The sequence below is a fragment of the Bos indicus x Bos taurus genome, chromosome 23 (assembly GCF_003369695.1).
Source record: "Bos indicus x Bos taurus breed Angus x Brahman F1 hybrid chromosome 23, Bos_hybrid_MaternalHap_v2.0, whole genome shotgun sequence".
NCBI lineage: Eukaryota > Metazoa > Chordata > Mammalia > Artiodactyla > Bovidae > Bos > Bos indicus x Bos taurus.
The window spans coordinates 41,670,817-41,697,853 of record NC_040098.1 but is presented as its reverse complement, the minus strand read 5'-3'; the positions used below and the strand labels follow the sequence as shown (position 1 = coordinate 41,697,853).

General features: G+C 40.6%; 1 protein-coding gene across 13 annotated transcripts in view; it reads right to left on the bottom strand.

Annotated features, from left to right (window-relative positions):
* ATXN1 (ataxin 1) overlaps nt 1–27,037 on the bottom strand; it is a 414,527-nt gene that overhangs the window by 138,809 nt on the left and 248,681 nt on the right. For 11 of the 13 annotated variants that reach the window (XM_027525447.1, XM_027525448.1, XM_027525449.1 and 8 more), the window contains one exon: nt 2,624–2,752. The gene's annotated coding sequence lies outside the window, so the exon portion shown is untranslated. The other 2 variants (XM_027525456.1, XM_027525457.1) reach the window with 2 other exon arrangements.

Here is a 27,037-nt window from a genome sequence, read left to right as displayed (position 1 = left end):
ATAGCATATTCAAAAGCAGAGACATTACTTTGCCAACAAAGGTCCATCTAGTCAAGGCTATGGTTTTTCCTGTGGTCATGTATGGATGTGAGAGTTGGACTTCGAAGAAAGCTGAGTGCCAAGGAATTGATGCTTTTGAACTCTGGTGTTGGAGAAGACTCTTGAGAGTCCCTTGGACTGCAAGGAGATCCAACCAGTCCATTCTGAAGGAGATCGGCCCTGGGATTTCTTTGGAAGGAATGATGCTGAAGCTGAAACTCCAGTACTTTGGCCACCTCATGCGAAGAGTTGACTCATTGGAAAAGACTCTGATGCTGGGAGGGATTGGGGGCAGGAGGAGAAGGGGACGACAGAGGATGAGATGGCTGGATGGCATCACTGACTTGATGGACGTGAGTCTGAGTGAACTCCGGGATTTGGTGATGGACAGGGAGGCCTGGCGTGCTGTGATTCATGGGGTCGCAAAGAGTCGGACATGACTGAGTGACTGAACTGAACTGAACTGAACTAACTCAGTGCTGTAAAAATATAGCAAGACTGCAAAAGGTTACTAACTTCCAAATTTACTAAGAAAACTGGGACTTCCCCCGCCTCCCCAAGCGAATGTAATTTGGAAGAAAAAGTCCTTTGGAGTTCAAAAGAATTTAGCATTTTCTTCCTCTTGCTCAACCCATTCCATTTACAGAAGGATTTTTAAATGACTTTAAGTTGTGGCATCTTAAGGTTTACACTCTAGAATGTCTTTGAAAACCTCACTTAATGTTTGAGCTCTGACAGGGTATCACATGAGCAGTTCAAAGCAATGGTTTAAAACAAAAACACACACCACCAGATTCGAAACAAAAGCTATATCGATTATAGTTCCTGCACTGTTCTTTTTAAATGTAGCCTGAAATCTACAGCACTTTTCCATAAGATACTTGTTTCCTAGGTTAAAAGATGCTTAAAAAAACATCATCAGACGTGCATTCTGTTGGCTACCTGATTGGGAAATACTTTCTAGAAAAACATACAGCTATAGTAGCACCCAGATCTAACAGGGCCCCCAAAGTATTCCTTAATAGTGATAGAAGCTTTTAGAATAAGAGTTTTTTTAAATAAGATTCTGCTGCTTGTGGGAACCCCAAACTAAGATGGAGACTCATCAATAAACAAGCAGCATAGAGCAACACAGATTATAAACCAACACTTTGCAGGAGTCGGTGACTTGCCCAAGGTTGCAAACTTTGACCTTGACCTTGACCTTAGGACCAGAAATAGAATTGAGGTCAATAATTCTAGGAGCCCTGTACTTTCCACCAGAACCAATGTGATCATTCGTACAAAATGAGAATCCATGAAAACACCAGCACCCCCCATCACCCACTTACCCTGAGGCACTGGGAGCGCTTGAGTTCAATAAGCTTATTTTAATATGGCTATTTAACCCTCGGGAAATATGGATAAACATGCATATTTAATACAAATTTTTAGAAAACCAAGAAATAAAATTTCAGTGGAAATTTATCTTTTCAACGGTAAATGCTTTTTCTCCTAGACACATGCCCTCATATCACTGCTCCTTGCTCTCTCAAAATTGTTTATGCAACTGAAAAAAAAAAAAGGTAATAAATGCCTGGAAAACTTTCCTGACCAAATTATTAAGAAACTGAAAACTTAATGCACAGTTATATACATATACACACACACACATATGTGTATATACATATTTATATTTAATACACATACACACAAATATGTAAAGATGTGTGTGCACAAATATATATGATAGATATTTCCACACACACAAAAAAACCTAGTCAAAGATGGCGCTTCATGTTCTAAAATTTGAAGGTAATATGTTCATAGGCTAGCCTGGATTTCCTGTAGTTTTATTCTTTCCTGGACAAAGCTCTAAGCATTTTTTTCTTATGACACAGTCTAGCAATGAGGTAAAATCTCCAGAAAGCAGCAGAGCTGAGTGAACCCTTAAGTTCTGTGGTAAACTAAAGCTTCTGGAAGCCCACAGTGTGCTTTCTCTTCAATTACTGGATCCTATACCTCCTCATGAAAGGTGACCAGCAGCTGAATGCAGAAACCACTCATCTCAAAATCCCAACCCAGCAGCCTGACAAAAACCAATAAATCAGCCAATTTTAAGCAAGAAAAGCACCCTGAAGAGCTGACCGTACTAGCTTGCATACCTCAGATTTTTCAACGCCAGAAACATTTCCTTCCAATCAAAAACCCCATGTAAAGAAAATAATGACAGAGTGTGATTCCCTGATTGGGAATCATTAGCCTGAAAGGTTTTACCCCATACCCACTAACCTAAAAGAACTGCAGAGCAGGGTTTAAAGAGGCTGCTATAAACTTGGCTCTAGGCTGAAATAATCACTGTCTTCCACCCTTTTATTCCAGAAGGAGAGAATGAGCAGTTCCCAACAGAAGCTGAGAAAGTCAACTTCACAGCAAATAACAACAGAACCTCTCCCCTTTAAAAAAAAAGAAGAAGAAGAAGAAATTAATTGGAGGATCACCTAGAGCTAATGCTAACACGTCTTCAGCACCCTGGCTCGAGCATCCAGTGATTCACAAACCGTTGCAAGGCAAGCCAGTGCAGATTCGACTCTTGTTAACTTACAACATTCACTATGCGCGGTTCACAGGTAGCCCCAGCTTGTACGTCACCATGGAGACTTCCCACAAGAAGCTGGAGTGCTCCTGGGCCTAGGTGTGTTCTTTCTTCCTTTCACAGAGAAGGGAGAAGTACCTAGCGTGGGAACAGAAGAGAAAATAAAAAGCTGAACACTCCGTCAAATCCCTTGTTATCACAACAAACGAAGATCAATTAGACTGATGGGTAATTCACCAAAGACCATTTTCCAGTACACTTTGCTTAAAAAGGAAATGCGATATTTTTGCTCTTGCCCCAGGAGACGGCATGGTGCAGCCAAGCGTTTCCCCCACCCCCACCCCAAAGTTGAAGCCAATTTTGGGAGACTTCAGATGCAATCCCAGCTGAGATGCAAACTTGCAACATGGCCTCAAAATAAGCCACCCGAGTTGACGCTCTTGCAAAAGGGCGGGTGCCGGGACTATGACCTTTTGCCATATTCATACCTCACCAAATTGTTGGGAAGATCAATAAGAACACTTTGGCAAGGCACTCCAAGTTCCCAAGAAGAAAGGCGCCCCGTAAAGACAAAGGATTATTCACCGTCAGAAGTCTGTAGCTTAGCTCTGAGCCAGAATATAAAAGTCAGCTTTGGCAAGGCACCCACAATCAACCATCGCCGGTGCACTCAAGCGTCCAAATGTTTCTCCTTCCACCTAGTGGTCAAGGGGTTCACAGGGCAGGAAACAGAGCTGTCTGGAATCTCAGGGAGAAAGAAAGTAAAGCTTTGGAACAGGAAGGGAAGAGAAAGAGGAGACCAAAACTAATAAGGAAGGCATGTGCCGGGGACATGATTATTTGGTCCACACCACCCAGCTCGCTCGCACTGCTGGTCTGCAGTGTTTAGTGTGCTGATGTTTGCAGGGCTGTGAAATTTTCCACTTGGCCATCTGCCATTTCCAGCCACCAAGGATAACATGATAGAAGTGGTATGTGGAGTTCTGCTGACCACTGCCAAGGACAGACCGTCTGGTCATCTGCTGCAATCCAAGGAGGCCTGGCCACGTGGCAGGCAATACCCAGTATCTGCTGAGTCAGAGATCTCCGTTGTGTTCTTGTGCACTGGTTTTTGGAACTCAAGTAAAGGTCCTTTCATTTCAGGTGAAATTCCTCTTGGTAGACTGGACCTAGGCTGGTCTTTGGAGAGAGATCAAGCCCTGAACTTTGGAGTAGGAGCACTGACTCCAAGACACTAGACACCCAGAGAACTAACCCTAGTGGGTATCAAATAGTGAAAACTCACACAAAGGAAACCACTTGAATACAAGACGGGGCATCACCCAACCACAGCAGCACCCTGTGCAGGACGCCTCATCTAAACAACAAGCAAAACAAAAATACAAACCCAGTCATCAGCAGACAGGATCACCACCTCACTCAGCCTTGCCCATCAGAGGAAAAACAAACAAACAGAAACTCAGCACAAATCTCACCCTATACAAAGCTTACACAAACCAATGGACCAGCCTTAGGAGGGCAGAAACCAAAAGGAAGAAAGAATTCAACCTTGAAGACTGGGAAAAGGAGACCTCAAACACAATAAGTTAAAAAAACAATAATGAAAAGACAGAGAAATACTACACAAATGAAGGAACAAACTAGAAACACAGAAGTCCAAATAAATGAAGAGGAAATAGGCAAACTACTTGAAAAAGAATTCAGAGTAATGAGAGTAAAGATGATCAAAAACCTTGAAAACAAAATGGAGAAAATGCAAGAATCAATTAACAAAGACTTACAAGAATTAAAGAATAAACATACAGAGACAAACAACACAATTACTGAAATTAAAGATACTCTGGAAGGAATCAATAGCAGAATATCTGAAGCAGAAGAACAAATCAGTGAGCTGGAAGATAAAATGGTGAAAATAATATTTGAAGAGCAGAATAAAGTAAAAAGGAATGAAAAGAACCAAGGATAGACTCATAGACCTCTGGAACAATATCAAATGCACCAACATTCAAATTATAGGGGTCCCAGAAGAAGAGAAAAACAAAGGGTTTGAGAAAATTTTTGAAGAGATTATAGCTGAAAATTTCCCCAAGATGGAAAACGAAATAGTTAATCAAATCCAAGAGGCACACAGTCCCATACAACATAAACCCAAGGAGAAACACGCCAAGACACATACTAATCAAACTAACAAAGACTAAACACAAAGAAAGAATATTAAAAGCAGCAAGGGAGAAGCAACAAGTAACATACAAGGGAAACCCCATATGCTTAACAGCTGATCTTTCAGCAGAAACTCTGCAGGCCAGAAGGGAATGGCAGGATATATTTAAAGTATTGAAAGGGAAAAATAAACAACCAAGATTATAGTACCCAGCAATAATCTCATTCAAACTTGATGGAGAAATAAAAAGCTTTTCAGACAAGCAAAAGTTAAGAGAATTCATTACCACCAAACCAACTTTACAACAAATGTTAAAGGGACTTATACAAGAAATACAAGAGAAGCAAAAAGATCTACAAAATCAACCCCAAACAATTTTTAAAAATGGCAATAGGAACATATATATCAATAATTACTTTAAATGTAAATGGATTAAATGCTCCAAACAAAAGACAGACTGGTTGAATGAATACAAAAACAAGACCCATATATATGCTGTCTAAAAGAAACCCACTTTAGACCTAAAGATGCATACAGACTGAAAGTGAGAGGATGGAAAAATGTATTCCATGCAAATGGGAAGCAAAAGAAAGCTGAAGTAGCAATCTTCATATCAGACAAAATAGACCTTAAAATAAAGATTACAAGAGATAAGGAAGGACACTACATAATGACCGAGGGATCAATCCAAAAGGAAGACGTAACAATTGCAAATATCTGTGCACCCAACATAGGAGCACCTCAATATATAAGACAAACACTAACAGACATAAAAGGAGAAACTGACAGTAAAACATTAATAGTAGGAGACTTTCACACCCCTCTCACACCAGTGGACAGATCATCAAAACAGAAAATTAGTAAGGAAACACGTCTTAAATGATACATTAGATGAGATGGATCTCATTGATATATTCAGGACATTCCATCCAAATGCAGAAGAAAACACCCTCTTAAGTGCACATAGAACATTCTCCAGGATAGACCACATCTTGGGTCACAAATCAAACCTCAGTGAATTTAAGAAAATTGAAATTGTATCAAGCATCTTCTCTGACCACAATGCTATGAGACTAGATATCAATTATAAGAAAAAAAACTGTCAGAAACACAAACACACAGAGATTAAACATGTTTCTAAATAACCAACAGGTTACTGAAGAAATCAAAAGAGAGATAAAAAAAATTTCTAGAAACAAATGACAATGAAAACATGACAACTCAAAACCTATGGGATGCAGCAAAAGCAGTAAAAAAAAAAAAGTTTATAGCAATATAATCCTACCTCAAGAAACAATACCGAATAGACAGTCTAACTTTACACCTAAAACAACTAGAAAAAGAACAAAAAGCCCCCAAAATTAGTAGAAGGAAAGAAATCATAAAGATCCAAGTAGAAATAAATGAAAAACAAATGAAAGGAACAAACACTAAAAAAGATTAACAAAACTAAAAAATGGTTCTTAGAGAAGACAAACAAAATTAACAAGCCTTTAGCCAGACGCATCAAGAAAAAAAGAGAAGAGTCAAATCAACAAAATTAGAAATGAAAAATGAGAGGTTGCAAGAGACAATGCAGAAATACAAAGGATTATAAGAGACTATTATGAACAACTATATGGCAATAAAATGGATAACCTGGAAGAAATGGACAGATTCTAGGAAAAGTTCAATCTTCCAAGACTGAACCAGGAAGAAATAGAAATTATGACCCCAATTACAAGCACTGAAATTGAAGCTGTGATCAAAAATCTCCCCCCAAAAAAAGCCCAGGACCAGATGGCTTCACAGGAGAATTCTATCAAACATTTAGAGAAGAGCTAATGCATATCCTTCTAAAACTCTTTCAAAAAATTGCAGAGGAAGGAAACACTTCCAAACTCATTCTATTAAGGCCACCATCACCCTGATACCAAAACCAAAAACACACAAAAAGAAAACTACAGGCCAATATCACTGATGAACATAGATGCAAAAATCCTCAACAGAATTTTAGCAAACAGAATTTAGCAACACATCAAAAAGCTCATACACCTTGATCAAGTTGGGTTTATTCCAGGAATGCAAGGATTCTTCAATATATGCAAATCAGTCAACGGGATACACCATATTAAGAAGCTGAAAGATAAAAACCATATGATCATCTCAATAGATGCAGAAAAAGCCTTTGACAAAATTCAGCACCCATTTACAACAAAATCTCTTAAAAAAATGGGCATAGAAGGAACCTACCTCAACATAGTAAAGGCCACATATGATAAGCCTACAGCAAACATTATTCTCAATGGTGAAAAACTGAAAGCATTCCCTCTAAGATCAGGAACAAGACAAGGGTGTCCACTCTCACCACTATCATTCAACATAGTTTTGGAAGTCCTAGCTACAGCAATCAGAGAAGAAAAAGAAATAAAAGGAATCCAGATTGGAAAAGAAGAAGTAAAGCTCTTCCTGTTTGTAGATGATATGATACTGTACATAGAAAACTCTAAAGATAGAATCAGAAAATTACTAGAGCTAATCAGTGAATTTAGCAAGGTTGCAGGATACAAAACTAATACACAGAAATCACTTACATTTCTATATACTAACAATGAAAAATCAGAAAGAGAAATTAAGGAATAAATCCCATTTACCATTGCAACAAAAAGAATTAAATATCTAGGAATAAACTTACCTAAAGAGACCAAAGACCTGTACACAGAAAATTGTAAGACACTAATGAAAGAAATCAATGATGACATAAAACAGATGGAGAGATATCCATGTTCCTGGGTAGGAAGAATCAATATTGTGAAAATGACTATACTACCAAATGCTATCTACAGATTCAATGCAACCTCTATCAAATTACCAATGACATTTTTCACAGAACTACAACAAAAAATTTCACAGTTCATATGGAAACACAGAAGACCCTGAATAGCCAAAGCAGTCTTGAGAAAGAAGAATGGAGCTGGAGGAATCAACCTTTCTGACTTCAGATTATACTACAAAGCTACAGTCATCAAGACAGTATGGTACTGGCACAAAAACAGAAATATAGACCAATGGAACAAGACAGAAAGCCCAGAAATAAACCCAGGCACATATGGGTACCTTATTTTTGACAAAGGAGGAAAGAATATACAATTAATTTTGGAAATTAATCCTTTGTCAGTTGTTTCACTTGCTATTATTTTCTCCTATTCTGAGGGTTGTCTTTTTACCTTGCTTATAGTTTCCTTTGCTGTGCAAAAGCTGTACAAAATTAAACCTCTTCAATATTGAAGCCTCTTCAATAAATGGTGCTGGGAACACTGGGCAGCCACATGTAAAAGAATGAAATTAGAATACTTCCTAACACCACACACAAAGATAAACTCAAAATGGATTAAAGTCCTAAATGTAAGACCAGAAACTATAAAACTCTTAGAGGAAAAAATAGGCAGAACACTCGATGACATAAATCAAAGCAAGATCCTCTATGACCCACCTCCTAGAGTAACGGAAATAAAAACAAAAGTAAACAAACGGGACGTGATTAAACTTAAACGCTTTTGCACAGCAAAGGAAACTATAAGCAAGCTGAAAAGACAACCCTCAGAATGGGAGAAAATAATATCAAATGAAACAACTGACAAAGGATTAATCTCCAAAATATACAAGCATCTCATATAACTCAATACCAGAAAAACAAACAACCCAATCAAAAAGTGGGAAAAAGACCAAAACAGACATTTCTCCAAAGAAGACATACAGATGGCTAACAAACACATGAAAAGATGCTCAACATCGCTCATTATTAGAGAAATGCAAATCAAAACTACAATGAGATATCACCACACACCAGTCAGAATGGCCATCATCAAAAAGTCTACAAACAATAAATGCTGGAGACGGTGAGGAGAAAAGGGAACACTCTTGCACTGTTGATGGGAATGCAAATTGACACAGCCACTCTGGAAGACAGTATGGAGATTCCTTAAAAAACTAGGAATAAAACTACCATATGACCCAGCAATCCCACTCCTAGGCATATACCCTGAGGAAACCAAAATTGAAAAGACAGGTGTATCCCATTGTTCATTGCAGCACAATTTACAATAGCTAGAACATGGAAGCAACCTAGATGTCCATCGACAGATGAATGGATAAAGAAGCTGTGGTACATATACACAATGTAATGTTACTCGGCCATAAAAGGAACACATTTGAGTCAGTTCTGATGAGGTGGATGAACCTAGAACCTATTATACAAAGTGAAGTGAGTCAGAAAGAAAGATAAATATCATATTCTAACACATATATATGGAATCTAGAAAAATGTACTAAAGAATTTATTTTCAGGGCAGCAATGGAGAAAAAGACAGAGGATAGACTTTATGGACATGCAGAGAGGGGAGGAGAGGGTCAGATGTATGGCAAGAGGAACATGGAAACTTAAATTGCCATATGTAAAACAGACAGACAATGGGAATTTGCTGTATGGTTCAAGAAACTCAAAAAGGGGCATTGTATCAATCTAGAGGGGTGCCATGGGGCGGGAGATGGGAGGGAGGTTCAAAAGGGAGGGGACATATGTATACCTATGGCTGATTCATGTTGAGGTTTGACAGAAAACAACAAAATTCTGTAAAGCAATTATCCTTAAATAAAAAATAAAAAAGAAAAGAAATGAGGATCTAAAAAAGAAAAAAAAGAAGTGGCACGTGGAGGCCCTTCTGGGAAAGGGCTGGGTGATTTTTGTTTGTTTGCTGCTTTTAAAGAAAAGACCTGAGTTTACTCTCAGTATCTCATTAATTATTTCTTGAATCTAGATTTCTTGCCCCACCCTCCCCCCCCCACCCCCCCTCCCCCCCCCCCTCCCCCCCCCACCCCCCTCCCCCCCGCCACCCACCTCAACCGCCCTTCTGTAAGACAGGGCCAGGAGCAACTTCTCCTAGGCCAATATTATTCAAGGTATTTTGACGTGTGTACTTTTGCAGAGAGTGACGTACGAGAGTGGCTTTGGGGATGACAAGAAATAGAAGTTAAATACTACTCTAGAATCTTGTTTGCTTCCCAAATAAATCATTCACAAGTACCAGCCATGTTTTCCTTTCAAAGTCATAAGTGCACACTGAACAAAAATTGGAATCCCAGCATTAGCGTGGTTGGTAAAGAATATTTTTGAGGGAAAAATGTGATCTCTTATCTTAAAAAAAAAAGGCAAGAACGAATAATACCAAATCTTAGGTTTGGAACTGGCAAAACACTGACAAGCAGACCTTTAAAGAAGTAAAAAATTGGAGAGAAAAAAGTGAGGATTAAAGAGAGAAAGGAGGTGTCTTCTATGAAAATACTTAACCATGACTTTTATAGTGAATTCAGTTTACAAAGTGCTTTCTTTCTTCTAAAATAGAGGTTGTAATTGACATAAAACATTGAATTAGTTTCACGTGTACAAAGTGCTTTCTTATTCATTCATTCACGGGACACATTTTTTACTTGGAGCTTACTATACCCAACAGGTTCTTTGTTCACAACAGTGAACAAAACAGACAAAGGACCAGGCCTTTAAGGACCTCATTGCCTCAAGCAGAACAGATGTTAAAAAATCAGAGTATGTTATTTTTAACATATGCATAAAATTTAAAAATCAGATAGACATCAAGAAGGACAAATAAACACTGCAATTTGCAATCACCCTACAACGGGTTATGTCACTTAGAAGGAGGATCTGTCTTACAAAAACAACATTTAAACAGGGAAGAAAAAGATGAGCAAGAATTACCCGGCATCACATTTCTAGGCAGAGGAAACAGCCTCTGCATTATGCGATCTCACTAGACCTGTACTATTAGGTTCTGTTATTTCATCCTTTTCCCCCCTGGCTATTTCAAATGAGTCTCCTTGATCAAAAGATGATCAACAGAACCATTGTCAATACCTTGAAACAGGAAACGATTCTTCTTTTCAACTATTGGGCCATCAGAGCAACAAACGCTAGCAATTTTTGCTAGGGGAACATCATTCAGTACAGATATCATACTTAATGTGGATTCCTAAGGCATCATAAATAACCCCATTATCACAATAAAGTAAAGTGAAGCTCCCTCTTCATACCCACATGCCACAGCTGGAGTTAAGAAACTACCCCGCAAAGGGCTAAAATCAGATCACATTACATGTAAACTTCTTAAAACAAAACAAAACACTTCTGACTACCTTCTATTAGGTTCCAAACTGGCTGGCTTCCTCTTGACTATTACAACGTCTTTATTATTTCTTTCCTGGACTGAAATGGCATTTTTGCCCACTTTCTAGAGTGTCTGAGTGCCTTCTCTTTTGGTTCTCGGTTTGGTATCTGTTTATTTACCCAGGTAAGCAGCATGGTTTATAGAAATAAAAAGCCTCGGAAATACTGTGTCCATCTGAACTGTCTTCTTGTTCCCTACCATCCCAGAACTGCATGGTGTATAAAAATAAAAAGCCTCAGAAATATTGTGTTTATCTGAACTGTTTTCTTGTTCCCTACCATCGCAGAACTGGTACTGCTTAATTTTTTCACTAAGGAAAATCAGTAATTTGCTTTCTTCATCTACACAATGAAGGTATCCTCAGACAGGCTCATTCATGTTCTTCCATGAATGGAGTAAGTTTGAAAGTCTGTTTGAAACGAGTAAGTCAAACTTCTGTTTGAGTCTCTTTTCACTAAAGACACCAGATAAAATGTAGTATCTCCTACACATTTGGTTTTTCCTATAAACCCAAATATCAACATTCTCTCAAGTTCAAAGTCATGAAATATAAACCTTTACTTTGACTCAGTAGTTCTGACAAGCTTTCACAGATTCGGGAAGAAAACAATGAGCAAGAAGAAAAAGTTGCCAAGTTGTCTAAAACTCTGCCATGAGACCTGGGAAATTATGCCAGGCTGACAGTTTCATCCTCTGTCCAGAGATGAAAATGACACAATGTCAATTTCTCCTCCTCCTGACTGCCCACAGCACTTACAGCCTCTACCGCGGGTTCTCTTCAATTCAGCACTTTGGTATATTGTCTTTTTATAGTCCAGTGGATTGATTTAAGTCTTGAAAGGCTCAAAAAGTTTATAAGCTCCTCGATGAAAGAAACCTTGCCATGCCCTTCTTCTGCAGCCTCCTAGGAGTGTCGAGAAGAGCCTGAATTTAAATTAAACAATCCATATCCAAAACCGGTTCTACGACTTCATCCTTACGCCAAAGGAAGCACCACTCTCAGCTATAATGTCAACCCTTCTCACTCTGTCCTCCAGGGAGGGACTTGGGAGGTCCTCTGTGCCTGTCATCAAAATGAAAGCACTGCGTGAACCTGAGAACAATTAAATTATAACGTACCCTTCTCTCTTCTATTCAAGTCTATTCTATTTTTAGTCACTAATGGCTTTTGAACAGTTGCCATCGCCTTTCAAGACGTGCAGTCCCCTCCCCCACCACCAGGAGCCTTTATCCTCGATTTTCCTAGCTTCTCAAAAGCCATCGTTATGGAAACCCTCGTGGTATATGAAGGAGAGATGAGCACGCTCTGAGGCAGTGGTTCTCAGACTTGAAGTGCTATCAGAAACACCCGGAGAGCTTGTGAAACTGTGTCTCTGGGTCCCACTCCCCAAATTTCTGATCCAGTAGGTCTGGGGTGAGGCCAGAGAACCTGCACGTTTACCAAGTTCCCAGGTAATGTTAATGCTGCTGGTCCAAGGACCAGGCTTTGAGAATCACTACTCTAAGCCTAAGTCTTTCTGTCAATTACATAGCCGGACAGAGACTAAGGATTGGTTTAGTATCACTATAAGATGATTACGTTGGAAGGAATGATACCTGTTTATTCCACAGAAGTGACAAATGACCAAACCACCCCAAAATCCCATACCACTTTAAAATCTGGGAAAATTTTGGGGGCTCTTTGTCTCCTACTGGCTCAGGTCCTGTTGGGGTCAATTCTGCCCTGTCTCTCCTTCAGTCTTCTCTCTACCAAAAACTTCTTCACAGCTTACAAACACACTCAATCATCCCCAGACTCTGATACATTTCCAAATGGCTGTCACTTCTCCCCTATTCACCATAAAACATGTTAAAGTGTAGTATAAATTCCACACTGTATTTCATCAGGTACCTCTTAAACCTGTAGAGTTTGATTTCAACACTTTAAAAAGTAAACTTCTCTTTTAAAGGTCAGGAATGTTTTCCTGTCTTCTAAATGTAGTGGCCTTTTCCTGATTGACTTTCTTATAATGCTTGATAAAGGAGTTCCGTAAAATTTCATTTTATTTAGGACTATAACTTTTCCTAAACAGCAATCTTTCTAGAACACGACCTTTACCTCACTTTCTTTGTTATTTGGGCTTGGTCAACCTCATGCCTTGGGTCCAGAGATGCTATGCTATGCTATGCTAAGTCACTTCAGTCGTGTCCGACTCTGTGCAACCCCATAGACGGCAGCCCACCAGGCTCCCCTGTCCTTGAGATCCAGGCAAGAGCACTGGAGTGGGTTGCCATTTCCTCCTCCAATGCATGAAAATGAAAAGTGAAAGTGAAGTTGCTCAGTCGTGTCCGACTCTTAGCGACCCCATGGACTGCAGCCTACCAGGCTCCTCCATCCGTGGGATTTTCCAGGCAAGAGTACTGGAGTGGGGTGCCATTGCCTTCTCCGGGGTCCAGAGATGGGCATATGCAAACTATCATATACAAGATAAACAACAAGGTTCTATTGTATAGCACAGGGAACTATATTCAATATCCTGTGATAAATCATAATGGGAAAGAATATTAAAAAGAATATACATATATGTACAACTGAGTCACTTTGCCATACAGCAGAAAATTACAACACTGTGACTCAACTATGGGCATCCCTGATAGCTCAGTTAAGAATCCACCTGCAGTGCAGGAGACCCCAGTTCGATTCCTGGGTTGAGAAGATCTGCTGGAGAAGGGATAGGCTACCCACTCCAGTATTCTTGGGCTTCTCTGATAGCTCAGTTGGTAAAGAATCCACCTGCAATGCAGGAGACCTGGGTTCGATTCCTAGGTTGGGAAGATCCCCTGGAGAAGGGAAAGGCTGCTCACTCCAGTATTCTGGCCTGGAATATGTATATAAAAAGAATGTACATATATGTACAACTGAGTCACTTTGCCATACAGCAGAAAATTAACACTGTGAATCAACTATACTTTAATAAATTTTAAATAAATAAAAAGACAGGCATGTGATCTAGGCTTGGAGAATCAGAATACATATCCCTCTTGTGATGACGACTGGATCTAGGTAGGGATGGGCATGAACCAAAGGCCCTCTCTGACTGACTGGAACTAAGAGGAATCAGGAAACATGGTCTACTCACAGAGCTGTTTTTACCACCAGTGAAGCCCACATGAGGATGAAGCTCTGCAGTATGGAACGAGGTTGAAAGCCAGGACGTCTGAGTCCTGGTGATAGTGAGTTACCTTGGATGTGGCCACGCCAAAAGTCAGATCCATCCCTGGATGTTTTAGTTGTGCTGTGACAGACAAAATTCAAAAGTAGCCCTCAAGACTGCCTGGCCCCCTAGTGCACATGTACCCTCTCCTAGTTATTTAATCAAACACAATCTGGGTGGTGCTGCTGTGAAGGATTTTGCAAATAAAATTAAGGCCCTAAATCAACTGACCTTAAAACAGAAAGCCCGTCCTTGGTGGGCCTGACCTAATCAGGAGAGCCCTTCAAAAGAACAGGCTCTTCCAGCAATGAGATTCAAACCACGAAAGATCACACTGAGGGAGAGGGGGAAACTTCGTGTGGCAAGAACTCGAGATGAACACCAGGAGCCAAGTGTGATGCTCATCCCATCACCAGCATTAGAGTGAGGGTCTCAGTCTTACAACCTGCAAGTGAGAATCCAAGGCATACCTACCAAGACCCACTCAAGTCCTACTTCTTCCATCACTTTTTCCTTTACATCCTCCTGTGCTACAACTTTCTCCATCAGAAGTATTTTTTGTTTGGTTTTGGAGAACTCCTATGGTTTTGATTTCTTTTCCTGAGGATACTAGCCATTTTATTCTTTATCCTCAAACAGGCACCACTTCTCTAGACAGATTGTAGTGAACTCTAAGAAGGTGGGTAGGCTAATGCCTTTGCCAATGGTAAGCCTTTGACACATACTGGGTGACTTAACTGAGAATGTGGCATTTTTCTTTTCCTCTGACATGTCCTCAAGTCTCCTCACTCTGTGAGCTCCTTTCTGGTTGACTTGGAGAAAAGTCACGACATGAACCAATATGGAAACTGCTCTGTCAATCAACCACAGAGCCTCTTTTTCCAACTCAGGACTAAAGGCTGACTCTCTTGGTATTTTCATCCTGAAGGAAGAAGAGGAACAGCTACTGACTACAGAGTTCAGAAATGCCTCTTCTGGGTAAGCTCAGACTAGCAGGTCCAGAGTTTCTGTCTGCACCCTGCTCACAAAGGAGCATCTATGGCGGTCGTGGGGGGCCCCCAATGCTCCCCTTCCCCAGGGACGGCAACAGAACTTCCCCGAGAGTATAGGCGTCCAGTCAGATTTCAAGTAGAACTACAGGGAGTTGACTGTAGCTCAAACCTAGGGTATTCTGAAGAATATGACTCATTCATCACATCATGCCATCCTTTTCAATCAACCAATCAATAATTTGTTTGACTTATCCATTGTAAAATCCTTTTCCAAACTGGCAGTCCATGAATATCTAGCAGGCAATATCTTGTGGACAATCTCCCTGATATTATCTGGCTGGTGCTTAGGTAATGAAAACTAAAATTAGCATCCACCAAAAGGACACATAATCAGAGAGAGAAACATGCTGGGAAAAAACCCACGATGAAACTTAGAAAAGAGCCAAAAAACTCATCTTGATCCATGCCACTGTTTCCTAGGATTAGCACAGCTTATCACAAAAGGTAAGGCTCTATCCACACACATACAGACCTGGCAGGTGTCTGTATTTGTATGCTGGTTATATCTCCGTACTGTTATAAAGCAAAGTTTATTGAGAAATACAATTATGCATCCAGAGAAACGTATGTCTGCATATCAAGAAGTAAAGGCAAAAAAATATGAGAAATACATAATCTTCACTGAACAGCCGTAGAATGATGTCTCGAGGAAATTACGATTTTAAAGATCAAGATGGCATGTGCTCCTTATTGACAATTCCTCCCCAACCTTATTTGTCTAATACTCTGCTTTCAAAGGGGGTTGCTAAGACCCAACAGAAGGCACTGTGGCCCAGGAGACAGAACAATCTAGATGAAGACACTTAAAGACCATACTACAGCTCTGCACCCCCTGGGTTGCAGGTCCCTTTCAGGCTGCCAAGAGTCATCACACACCTTCTCCCAGGAGGAGGGTTCTATTCACACCTGCTGGAGAAGGTCAGTGAGAAGTCTGGATGCATGCTGCAAAAGTGCCTGATAAAAATGGCAAAGGCAGGGACAGAACCTGTTTCATGTCTTGATCACTTATAACCATTTATAAACCGTGGGCTTCCCTGGTAGCTTAACTGGTAAAGAATCTGCAAGCAACGCAGGAGACCCCAGCTAGATTCCTGGGTCAGGAAGATCCACTGGAGAAGGAATAGGCTACCCACTCCAGTATTCCTGGGCTTCCCTTGTGGCTCAGCTGGTAAAGAATCTGCCTGCAATAAGGGAGACCTGGGTTTGATCCCTGGGTTGGGAAGATCCTCTGGAAAAGGGAAAGGCTACCCACTCCAGTATTCTGGCCTGGAGAATTCCGTGGACTGTATAGTCCATGGGGTTGCAAAGAGTCAGACATGACTGAGCAACTTTCACCTTCACTTTTTTCAGAAACTATGAGCTGTTATGGTCCCTGAGTAGCTATTGTGAAGAGTTCCCCCTGGCTTTACATTTCTTTCTGTTTCTGCTCTATTTTAATAACAAATATTATTTAATAAATATTAATATTTAATAACAAATTCTCTCCTTTTAATAACAAAATCAGTAAAAATCTCAAGAAAAAAAATTCCAAGATGTTGCTCTCATTCTCTTCTCACCATAACATTAAGAGTAGTAAGATAGTACTGTCAACTATTTTATCTGGCCTGACTTCTAAAAACACCAAATGGTAAGTCATAGTAAAATGACAAGACAGAATTTGCATACACTCTCCAGCCCCATCCTTTAGGACAGAAACAAGGAACAGAATTCACCACAGGTATTAAAATTTTAGAAGCACCCTATCAAAGCCATGACTTCCTTTTCATTTAATTTCATTTAATGAAATGTTTTTACGCAAAAGCAAAGTTCCAACTAGGACCTCCAACCATGCTTTGGATACACGTCTACATATGGCTGAGTCCCTTCATTGTATTTGTTAATAGGCTATACCTCAATATAGAATAAAAAGTAAAAAATAAACCAATAAAAGTTGTGGTATTGTTACATGATTAAAGGCTATTCAAAGACTTTTTTTGTGAAACAGAATTATTTCCCCAAATTCAAAATCAGCAAGTTTAACTATCCAACTTTGCATAATGTTTGGATCAATAGGATTTCCATAATTACATTAAAATCAACCTCCTTTGCCTACTTTTTGTCCATTTTCTTAAATTAAAAGCCAAGAGATACAATGACTATATATTAACCTCTTTTTTTCACAAGTCTCTGATGCAATCAGAACAGAGGTACTTCTTGACAAAGACGCTGTTGAAAACCTCTTCTTTGGGAGGAAGCTTAATAAAACTATGCTAGCTTAAAACTGAGATTTCAGTGGTTTCATCTGAGACACCATGGAACAGAAATGCCACTTGGCATTAAATCTGGGGATTACCTGTTGAAACACCAAAGGCTGGTAGACTTTGATGTGGGTTACTTGGTGCCAAGAAAGTACCAATAAACACAATTATCCTTTTCTTTTTATTAACATGGAGTTGAAGATTTGATACGGGATTTGGAGGAAAGATCTGTTGCGTGGAAGGTAGGAAAAAGCATGCACACACAGACACATGCCTGCTTCAACTAGTTACGAGTAATGTTGTATAACAAAGTACCTCCTATGCTGTAACTGGGAAGGACCTTTGTATTTTTTTAAAACACTTTTCATTTTGTATTGGGGTATAGCTGATTAGCAATGTTGTGATAGTTTCAGGTGGACAGCAAAGGGATTCAGCCATACATACATATATATATATATATATGTATCTACTCTCTTCCAAACTCCCCTCCCATCCAGGTTTTCATATAACAAGGAACAGAGTTCCCTGTGTTATACAGGAGGTCTTTGTTGGTTATCCATTTTAAATACAGCAGTGTATATAGGTCCATTCCAAACTCCCTAACTATCCCTTCCCTCCATCCTTCCCCCTTCCCTGCCAACCATAAGTTTATTCTCTAAATGAATCTGTTTCTGTTGTGTAAATAAGTACATTTGTATCATGTCTTTTTAGAGTCCACGTATAACTGAGGCCATATGATGTTTCCCCTTCTCTGTCTGACTTACTTCCATCAGAATGACAATCTCTAGGTCCATCCAGGAAGAACCTTTATGTTTTACTACAAGTAAATCACTAAAGATGTGTTGCCTATAAGCTTAAAATATACCTAATGGGCCACGCCAGAGAATCCTGCCTCCCAGGTAATGAGTATTTAGCTAAGATAACTTTTGTTTAGCTACATGAAACAGCCAGACCAGGTCCTCCTGTGAATGACTACAGAAAGCACAAAATTAACACCTCCCCTCCAGAGGCTGACCTAAACCAGGAAATGTTTGACTTTACTTCCTCCCTTTTTAGTGTAAAAGAAGTCTGAATTCTAACTCAGTCAAGATGCTTCTTTGGGACAGGAGTCCACCATCCTCTCCATCTGCCAGTTCTCTGAATATCAAAGTAACTACTCCTTTCCCCAGCAACTCATGTCTGAATTTATTGGCCTGCTGCCTAGGGAGCACTAGGAGCTTGGACTCAGTGACAATTCCACTTGCTACAATGTCAAATCAAGGGCAACATCAACTATTCTTTTCTAAGCAACAGGACCCCAGCAACCCCAGCAAGATACAGCCACAGTTGGCTTTCAGAGTCCTATACCAGATGACCACATTTTATGAAAAACTACAAGGAATTTCCATATATAATGAGCATCTTAAAAGTGTCCTGCTGCTGCTGCTGCTAAGTCGCTTCAGCCGTGTCCGACTCTGTGCGACCCCATAGACGGCAACCCTCCAGGCTCCCCCGTCCCTGGGATTCTCCAGGCAAGAACACTGGAGAGGGTTGCCATTTCCTTCTCCAATGCATGAAAGTGAAAAGTGAAAGTGAAGTTGCTCAGTCGTGTCTGACTCTTCGTGACCCCATGGACTGCAGCCCACCAGGCTCCTCCATCCATGGGATCTTCCAGGCAGGAGTACTGGAGTGGGTTGCCACTGCCTCTCCAAAGTGTCCTACATCTCTTTAAAAACAAATACTTAAAACTCTTTAGAAGTAGCAACACCTGGGGACGTCCCTGGTGGTCCAGTGGCTAAGACTCTGGGCTCCCAGTGCAGGGAGGGTCCTGGGTTTGATCCCTGGCCTCGGAGAAGGCAATGGCACCCCACTCCAGTGTTCTTGCCTGGAGAATCCCAGGGACGGGGAGCCTGGTAGGCTGCCATCTATGGGGTCGCACAGAGTCGGACACGACTGAAGCGACTTAGCAGCAGCAGGGAACTAGATCCCACATGCCACAACTAAAGATCCCGCGTGTCATAACTAAGACCTGGCACGGCCAGATAAAATAAATAACAAATATTAAAAAATAAAGAATTAACAACACTTGGACACACGCCTCTGGAACCCACATGCTAGGGAGTGGTGCACCTCCACTCCTTCTAGAAGAAAAAGTAACATTCTCCCACCACCTTCATCTGCCAGGTTTATGGGTTTATCCTAATACCATGGCTCAGGGGATTCTCACACTTAGAACTCCTCACATATCAAAAGAGGAGAAAAATCTCTCGCTCCTTAATTGTTTTGTCGAATGAGCTCTCCGAAGTTCATTTTTGTTACCTTTTTCAGGCAAAATAAGAGGCCTTTTACAAAAATTCTATTGCTAAAACAATGGAATTCTCCTGGGAATGACTTCGTTATGGAAATGAAGTGACAGCTTCTTTTATCTAGCCAGGCAGAAAGTCTGCATTTATAAAAGGCATTCAGAGCACTCAAGTGCTGTGTGTGGGAGGACAGAAAATGCTATTTTTAATTCAGATCGCAGCATTCCTCCCATACAGGTCTTTCAGTATAATCAGAATCATAATAATACTGATCTAGAAAGGAAAAAAAAGAGAAAGATTCCCATTTCTGCTGACCCCAGCAGAAAAAGAATGTGGGGAGGGGAGGAAAAGGGGAGAAAGAAATTACGAGAATGTTGAATACAGCTTCCTTCCACTTTTAGACCACTCTATAAGCTCTGAGATCAACCTCCAAGGCTATCAGAGCTATTATCTAGAACGAAAAGGACTTAAGCTCTGTGAGTAACAGCCTTAGATCTTCTCATACAAATTTACATTTTCCTACCTGTGACTTTCACTGTACTGAGCTTGCAGGAGTCACCAAGGGCCTGCCAGGAAAGGTTATGAGGGTTTTCCCATCTGTCCCTAAGAGCTTACATTCTGTGGCGATGCTGTGGGGGATGAGTCCATTGAAACCTAGTTTCCAGTTTTGGAAACTGGAAGGCCTCAATGGGCAAAGCAGGAGGCACCCGAGCTGCCGGGTGGGGGTGAGCAGATGCAGAACTTCCCAGGTGGAGTGTGGAATCGGCAGAGGAACCTTGTACATGGCTGCTGTATTTCTACTGGCTCTGCTGGGGACCAGAGCTTGAGGAGTGATGAATGAGATCCTGGTAAGAAGTGAAGACCAGTGTTCTGGTCCCTGCAGAAGCTGACATTGGAGGGGGAAAAGTATAGGATGAGAGCAGAATTACAAAGGATAACTGATGGAAAAAGACCCTTCAGTAACAGCTAAGCTTGGGCTACCAGATTTGGGCTTCCCAGGTAGCTCAGTTGGTAAAGAAACTGCCTGTAAGGCAGAGACCTGGGTTCAATCCCTGAGTCAGGAAGATCCCCTGGAGATGGAAAAGCCAACCCACTCCAGTACTGTTGCCTGGGAAATTCCATGGACAGAGGAGCCTGGCGGGCTTCAGTTCATGATGTTGGCCATGACCTAGCAACTAAACCATCACCACCACCAAGGTGTTGGTTTACAATCAAAAGTGCAAAAGTGAAGAACAGATGGGGTCAGAGAGATAGTTTTTAACTGAGGTAAAATTCACATAATATTTGCAATTTTAATCATTTTTAAAGGGAACAATTCAGTGGTTTTTTACTACACTCATGCTGTTGTGCAACCATCACCATGATCTAATTCCGAAAGATTTTCATCACCCTCCAATAGCCATAAGGCAGTCACTCCCCATTCCCTCCTCCTCCCAGCCCCTGGCAACCACTGACTTGCTTTCTGTGTCTACGGATTTGCCTGTTCTGGATATCGCATCTAAACAGAATCAGACAATACGTGGCCTTTGGTGTCTGGCTTCTTTCACTGTGCGTAACATTTTGAGGATTCATCCATGTTGTTACATGGATCAGCACTAAATTCCTTTTTTGGCTAAATATTGGCTACACTGCATGTATATACCATATTTTGTTTACCCATTCATCAGTTGATGGACATTTGGGTTGTTTCCACTTTCTGGTCATTATGAAGAATGCTGCTATGAACATTCCCGTACATGTTTTTGTTTGAACGCCTGTTTTCAGTTCTCTTGGGTACATACCTAGAAGTGGCACTCCCGGGCCACGGTCATTCTGCAACCTTTTGAGAAACTGCCAAACTGTTTTCCATAGTGTCTACACAGTTTTAAAGTAGTGGATGAGGGTTCCAATCTCTCTATATCCTTGCCAATGTTTGTTATTTTCTTAACTTTTTATCATGGCCATCTTGATGGACAGCTGTATCTCATTGTGGTTTTTATTTGCATTTCTCTAGCCACTAAAGATGTTGGGCATCTTTTGAACATGCTTATTGATCATTTGTATTTCTTCTTTGGAGAAATGGGGCTGCCCTCATGGCTCAGACAATAAAGAATCTGCCTGCAATGTAGGAGATCCCAGTTTGATCCCTGGGTCGGGATGATCCCCTGGAGAAGGGAATGGCTACCCACTCTAGTATTCTTGCCTGAGAACCCCATGGACAGAGAAGCCTGCTGGGCTCCAGTCCACGGGGTCGCAAAGAGTCAGACACAACTGAGTGACTAACAGTTTTGCTTTTGGAGAAATGTCTATTCAAGTCCTCTGTCCATTTTAAAATTGAGTTGTGTTTTGGTTATGCAGTTCTAAGAGGTCTTGACCTATTCCAGAAACTAGACTTTGTTATCAAATACATGATTTGCAAGTATTTTCTCCCATTTGTGGGTTGTCTCTTGACTTTCTTCATAGTGTCCTTTGATTCACATGAGTTTGCTTTCTTTTTATGAAGTCCAATTTATTTTCTTATTTTACTTGTGTTTTTAGTCTAAGAACCCATTATCAAATCCAAAGTCACAAAGATCTATCCCTATGTTTTATTCTAAGTTATATACTTTAAATAAATGGATTAACAACTTAAATAGGACTAATTTTTTGCACATGGTGTTGAGTCTAACTTCATTCTTTTGCATGGATCCCGTGTGTTTTTCCAGCTTTCCCAGCACCCCTAGTTGAATAAAGGTCACAGAGATTTGAATATGGAGTGATTTTAGTTCCTTAAGTTTTTTTTTTTTTTTTCTTTAAAAAATAAGTCGTTTTGCAAATTTCCTTAACTGACTTTTGGTTACAGAGAAGGTAAGTGAATAAACTTGTCTTCCCCAACCCACATTCTGAAGATATAGCAAGTTTTCAAGAAACTTGACTCCCTAGGGCCATAATCCTGAGCTTTCCAGGAAGTCAATCAGTTCTTGGGTGGTGCTTTGGCAAGGACCAATTTCCAAAAGCAACAAGTAGCTTGAAATTGCTGGGTTTTCCATTATTTTTATTCCATTTGTCACCTGTTTCTTCAGCTCTAGTGAGCTGCTTCTGTCTTCTCTAGATTCAGAGATCTAGAGATCTCTGTTCCTATTACCACCCCAATACCTGCCTATTAATATTGGCTCCTTGCAGAGAACTTAAGTGAATTCACACTGAGTCAGATATAATCTTCTTTCAACATGATGTTCAAGTCCTTGTTTTGTTGTGTTGTATGTTAGTCGCTCAGTCATGTCTGACTCTTTGCAACCCCATGAACGGTAGCCTGCCAGGCTCCTCTATCCATGGAGAATACTGGAGTGAGTAGCCATTTCCTTCTCCAGGGGACCATCCCGACCCAGGGATTGAACGTGGGTCTCCTGCACTACAGGTGGATTCTTTACTGTCTGAGCCATCAGGGACAGATATAATATTCTTTTTGCATGATGCTCAAGTCCTTGTTTTGTTAAGCCAAAAGAATGAAATATAGGTTGTGGCAGTCTGGACATCGTCCATTCAGTCTGTAGGGGAACTGGAGACTTTCAAATCCCTCTGAAACATCGTTTCTCAAGCTTGGCTGCACATTGAGATCACCTAGGAAGCTCTAAAAATACTGCTGCCTGGGAACCCCCAGCAGAGATCTTCACTTAACTGATCTGGGGTGCAGTCCAGGCAACAGGATTCTGATGTGCAAGCCAGGGGGAAGCCAGTGTCCTGCAGTCAGGCACCTGGGGTTGCTACGTACTCCTCTGGGTCTCAGAGCCCGCTCTTCCAGCCACTTCCCACTGCTTGCAGGCAGTTAGGGATATACATTCATCTATTTTTTTTCAAGTTTTATAGTTGCAGATTAAAACTAACAAAAACAGTTCTCTGTATTTGCTCTCATTTAATCTTTGTAAAAGCCACAGACAAGGAGGGCTTCCGTTATTATTATTCTCCATGATTGTTGGGGAATCACATGCCGACAGATTAAGCAACAGCCCCAGATCACAATATCTGAAGTGGCAGAGAAGGGATTTCAGTGCAATTCTTTCCAACCAAAAGTCTGTATCCTTTATGTCCTCTCTCTCAGTAATTTTCAAGGGGGTGGAAGTTACGGATGTGGTCACATCATTCGGTACCAGGGCCCACAGGGGAAACAGCAGCTTTACATCTTGCATCCAGTATTCACCTTGCAGGATATATGTACTCACTGAAAATAACAGTGGGCGCTGCCTCCGTGATTTACTTCTCTTTCTCTGTTGTATGTACATGGGTGTGTGAGGATGTGTGGGTGTGTGAGTGTGTGTGTCCACAGAAGGGAAGTGGGCCTCAGGGGTATGTCTGACTTCAGGACGGTGTGACATGACTTCCGAACTGTAATAACTGGGTAAAGTTTCCAGAGATGATGGGGGAACAGCAGCTCTTTTCCCAGTGTAGGATAAGACTGGCAACACGCCATGAAACACCTTTAATGCAGTATAGAAATAACAAGCACGGAGGAAACACTTGGTTCACTTGTGAATTTAATCTCATGCCTACATATGATTACAAAGCTCAAGCAGCTGAAAACCACACGAGTCAAGAATATCAGGCAAAAACACCAATACTTAAATATTTAGATTCTTATAGCAGAGAAGACACAATAGCAACATAAGTTTGCCTTGTCTATCAAAGCACAGGGCACATTCACAAACCTTTCCACCACAATAGAAAAAAGTCAGAATTGATAAAAACATATTGGTTATGGAGGGAGAAGCTGAGAAGTGAGTTTCAAGTTACTTTTTCCTCCTTTTTCTAACTGGTGCACTCAAACAAATGTGTGGGTCTACGCGTGAATGTGTGTGCACATACACACAGGCCTGTAGAAAAACACATTTCAGTCTGATCATTTTTCATAGATCTAATTTATTCATCCTTCAGACTAGGGGCAGTGGGCTCCAAAGTTATTATTCTGTATCTGTTATTACTACATAAGGAAATTGGGAGAGTTTCTATACAACAAACTTGGAGCTGTAAAGGAATAAGAATTTACCGGAGGTTTTCTTAGGCCAGTGTCAGAAGTTGGCTAGATGAGAAAAAGTTTTTCACAAGTGGGAGTCGTAGCTGCTTGTCTCTTAATTGTAGTGAATCTGTCAAGTTTCTTTCCAGTGTATCAAGACTTTACTCTTCAAAATCATTCTTTGTATGCTCTGAATTGCTACACTTTTAAGCTAACTACTTCTCAAAGCGCTGTTTAAAAACTGACATTTTCAACCACATCCCAGGCTTAGAATATATCTAAATTTGCAAAGTCTCATTGGCTCTTAGGAGAGTGCTACTTTAAAAAATACACTTGACAGCCAATCTCTTGAAAATGATTTGTGCAGAAATTGTGTTCAAATTACTTTATATCAAGAGATTTAAGAGAAAATGTGGTTTTCTTTGTAATCGGCTAAGAATAATGATATCCTTTATCTTCAACTGAACATGTACATATGTTGTATAAGCTGTTGCGTTTAAACAAATTGAAAAACAGTAGGGATCTGGCTATCGTCCATAAAGAAACAAAACTTGCCCAGAATATCATTGTAAGCATTAAAAAAATACAATTAACTATTATTTTCCACTAAATTCAATCCCACATACAGAATCAGATTGTCAGCTGGGTCCAAGGCATCAAATTATAAAAGCTAATGTCTCTAAAACAGACAGGAAACTCAGCTAAAAGAAATTACTCCAGTACAATTTTACATAAGAAAAAAGAGAATAAGGGGAAAGTGTATTTATATTTCTACAAATTCCTTTTGAGTTACCGGGCAGTATGTTATTTAAATTCACCCTTCTAGACACAGCATACAAGTCACATCCCTAAACAGTCCCAGTGAACATTTTACTGAATATCAAGTGCAAAGTGCTGCCAGGTGAGGTTCAGACATGGAGAAAACATGTTCATCACTCTGAATTCTGAATACTGATTTTTGTCACCAACTTTTATCATTTTGGGGTATTTCTCATCACCATCAGTGATTTTCAAAAGTGTTCTTTTTTTAATCAGAACCCTACCTTCAAATGAAATTTTATATAGAAATCTAACACAAAAAAAAACAAATTAAATTCAGACTATTCATAGTGACCTACTGGTTTCTCCATTCCTTACACATCCCCTCATCACCACCAAGGACTTCTGGAGGCAGCCCCATGGGGGTCTGGGGGGCTTTGAGAAAATCTTAGGCCACTGGTCTGAGGGGTCTGAGCTCCTTATCAGGGCATAATGAACCCTCTACACTTTGCTCCTTTATTTCACAGACTTATGACCTCACTACCCACCAGTCCCATGATACGCCCTCAAGTCATCATGCCGACTGTTCACTGCACACATTATGCACCATGCTGTTTGCTCCCCACGTTTAGTCTAACCTGTCAGCGGCATGAGGTACATTCACACTGCATAGAACCACGACCATCGTCCATCTTCAGAATGCTTCATTTTGCAAAACTGAAATTCTGTACATAAGTATGTTATTTTAAAAACCTCTTGATAATGTACTTTAATGATCTAGGGTGTGGAATACCCAGCTTCTTCACTTCCCCTTTGCCCCCCACCTGCTGTATCTCTCACTCCTTCTCATCCACACTTGGGACCTTCTTTAGTGAGAAATGTGGTCAATGTGGTTAAGACATATGGTCAGTGAAACTCCTAGTTACCAGCTTAGCTACTAGCTACCAGTTTAGGTTGCTAGAAATGAATACTTTGGATTTTTTTTCCTTAATCCCTCACTGATCCCTATTAACATGAACTGTTAGGAGTCCGTCTGCACCCCAGGACTGTCTGGGGCTCCACGGAAAGTACACCTTTAAGGAGCAGGTGCATCCGGGCCCAAGAGCCTATGGCCATCACCGAGCTTGTCTGTGATACCCATGCAGTTTTATTTCCCATATTTTAACACCTCTGAACTTGGGACTTGTTTTATAACCTCATGAGCTCATAAAAAAAAGTGATAGCATTTCTTTTATTCCCCTAGGAAACTAATCATTACATCTATCATGCATCTTATCACCAGAGGATCAGAGAAATTAGAGAAAACTGGTACATATTTTACTTTTGAACAGAGACTTTTAGTTTAAAATGCTTGCATGAACATGGTCATATCTCCGATCTTACAGTCAGAGGACTACAAAGCAAAGCAAAGTAGAAAAGACTTAAAAAGGGTGACAAGTCATTTTAGTGGCTGACAGAAGCCAGCGGGTGACCTGGACGCCAGGCTGGAACCGCATGCTAACTGCTACCCCATAAAAGTCTCCACTGCTTGGCCTCCGGTTCATCATGTGTGAA